This window comes from Hippocampus comes, unplaced genomic scaffold, assembly GCF_001891065.2.
Source record: "Hippocampus comes isolate QL1 unplaced genomic scaffold, H_comes_QL1_v1.1 scaffold142, whole genome shotgun sequence".
Taxonomy (NCBI): Eukaryota; Metazoa; Chordata; class Actinopteri; order Syngnathiformes; family Syngnathidae; genus Hippocampus; species Hippocampus comes.
In genome coordinates this window covers 934,251-937,181 of record NW_017805482.1, presented here as the reverse complement: position 1 = coordinate 937,181, position 2,931 = coordinate 934,251, and the positions used below count along the sequence as shown (strand labels likewise).

Here is a 2,931-nt window from a genome sequence, read left to right as displayed (position 1 = left end):
AAGCAGCTGTTTAACGGTTTAAGATTTGTCCCGTTGCATGATCGAGATGGAAGGGGGACTCCAAGTACCTGAAATCTTCGTGGGCCACGGGAAATGATCCTATTTCACTTCATCGGTCGGCAAATTTTGATTTATTTGCGACAAAAAAATTGGTCGTCTGTCTATCGCAACGATGTATAGTGACAGGCAAAACAATTCAATGCTCTTCCACTAGATGGCAGAAGGTACAATCAACCTGTATATCCACCTCATTACAGCAGAATATACGATTTCAGACAAAAAATGTGCATACGATGAGAAAATGATTTTAACTATCCAGAACCATCGTAGATAAACTTGTGTTTGGTTTATTTTTTAATCAAGACATCTGGAAAATAATTCCGAGTAGTTGTGAACCCACATGAGATTTCTGATGGCAAAAAAATGCCTCAGCAAATCTGAACTTGGTATCTGCATTCAGATTGGCCATGGGCGTGATGATCAAATGATGTCATTTTTGCCATTCACGTGCATGGGGGCAATCGAATTAAAGATATCTGCGACTGTACCTTGCGTTTAGTATCTGAGGTGAGTTAAAGATATCTTGATGTGGGATTATGATCAGTCAGACCCAATTTGTAGATATCAGACAGATATCTTGAAGCGGGGAGAGAATCAACTTGTAGATATCTACAATTCTGATCGCTATCTGATGCAGATTCCAAATGATTGGTAAGATATCAGAAGTGTAGATATCAGTAATGGCACAAGTGACATAATTTCTCCTAGGCACACGATAACGTTGCATCTATCTGAAATGCTAATTCTAGAAAAGAAAAATGTAGTTGAGGATATCCAAAAATGTTCTTTGGCAAAATTAAACAAACTAACTGCAACACATCCGGTCTTTTTGTGCCGTTTGTCTTTGGTGTAACTCATCGCTACTCAGAAAAAAATCAGTCAGGGAATCTCGGGGGGGAAGTTTCAGGATGATTTTTATGTCCATCTGTTCAGTGTTTCAGCGCTTCCAAAGCCTGCCACACAAGCGATCGGCCAAATCCGAGTGAACCCTCCCTAAGTGTATATTGTTTTACAACAATACTGAAATATATTTATAATTTGATATATACCTTTGGATGAAGTTTCAAGTCTGTCGCCAAAATGAGTGAGCGAAGTTGGGTCATTTGCATAAGCAGGAAACGAGGGTGTCTCCTCCTCTGCTCAAGTTGTGATAAACTTCTCTCATTTTATCAGGAGGCGCCTTTTCCCGTCTGAACGTCGCAGATAGCTCCACATACACTTTGCACTGTGTTTAACCCCCACAAGTTCCATTAAAGCTGACAGCTTGACGTCTTAACGGGACAGGTAGAGCCAGACGGGCGACATGCTAGCCTTCATGACGCTTCTTGCGGCGTATTTTGTAGGCCTCAAATCATCCCTGCGCCTCACTTCTTCAATTCTCCTCTCTTGTACTTTTTTTTTCTCCCCGGTATGCTTGTGCGAGTCATCCCTTTGTGTCCATTTTTATTTAAACAGCTGCTTTGAAACGTATTTTTATAACCCAATTCTTTGTGTTTACCGCAATAAATATCCACCGAGAGAATAGATGCTGCAAATACAGGGGGTAGTGTCTTTAAAAGCCGACATTTTTCTGCAACGCTGTTCTTTATAAACGGCTCTGACAGTCCAATTTCCTGGAGGTGGTCTCAGAGCCGTAACGGCTATTGTCGCCGTCAAGACAAATAACGTATTTTAAACCAGACGTCTCGTCTTCAATGATCTGATTGCGCGATGCAGTCGACACATCGAAACGCACACGGTTGCAGCAATAGTCTTCCGCTTGGTTCCATGGAAAAAGGCAAAGACGGATAAATGCCGGAGGGGGCTTCCGTTACAGCTTTGATGCATCGTTTTGTCGCAAAAGAGGCTTATAATTACGTTGTTTATTTTAGGAAGAGTGAAGCCGACGTAAAAGAAAAGAGTGCAATATTGTATTGATATACATACGTATATACCTGTACACTTACAGACGCATACGCAAACACCTGTGTATAATTATACATCTATATAGACATATTGTGTGTATGTGTGTGGACTGACTGTTTCTCTCCATTTGTTCAAGCTAACAAGGCCATCCCTGAGCAGGGCGAAAAATCCAACCAGCGGTTGAACTTCGGAGTAAAGTGATGAGTATATTGTGCATTTTGTGTGAAGTCCTGTGGTGTTAAGAGAAACTGTCTTCAATCCTGAGGTGTTTGTTGTTGTTGTTTTTTTTAGCGTGTGTACACTAAAAAAATAAAAAAAGATGCTGGGTTGTTTTCCGCAGCCACTCGCTGGGTAAGTGTGGATTTCAAATCGATAGGGTTACTTTTACTGAAGAATGGGTTCATCATTTGGACCCACAGATTGGGTTGAAGATTGAATTTGGGCGGGCTGAAGAGCTGTAGGTGGTCGCCACTTTTGAGTTGTGTACAAAAGTTGACTAAAAATGAATGTGAAAATATTACAGGTGGCTGCATGGCTCAATGGGTAACACCAACCTACTGTTAGGAGTTGGGGACCCTGACAGGAGAAAATGTTCATAAAATTTGTATGATTTCTCGATAGCTTTAACTTATCAGTATGGGTAGTTTTTAAATCGTTGATGGATCAATATCTTGACCCAACACGCTGCATCGAATCCCCAACCCAATGTGCTGGGTATTCATAACCCAGCATTGGCTGGTTCCCTTTTGGACCCAGTGCTGTGTCAGCTGTTTCACCCAATTTGGATTATTTTTGACCCAACAGTGCATGTGTTTGTGTGTGTGTGTGTGTGTGTGTGTGTGTGTGTGTGTGTGTGTGTGTGTGTGCGTGTGTGTGTGTGTGTGTGTGTGTGTGTGTGTGTGTGTGTGCCCCTTCTCATCACCCGTTTAAAACAACAAAATGGAAAAGAACAATGAAAGACAAACA

The 2,931-nt window shown here is 41.5% G+C and overlaps 1 long non-coding RNA gene across 1 annotated transcript; it reads left to right on the top strand.

Annotated features, from left to right (window-relative positions):
- LOC109519405 (uncharacterized) lies at nt 1-604 on the top strand. Its single transcript, XR_002168958.1, has 2 exons — nt 1-345; nt 533-604. It is a non-coding gene; the product is annotated as an uncharacterized LOC109519405 (long non-coding RNA).
- The last annotated feature ends 2,327 nt before the right edge of the window (nt 605-2,931 follow it).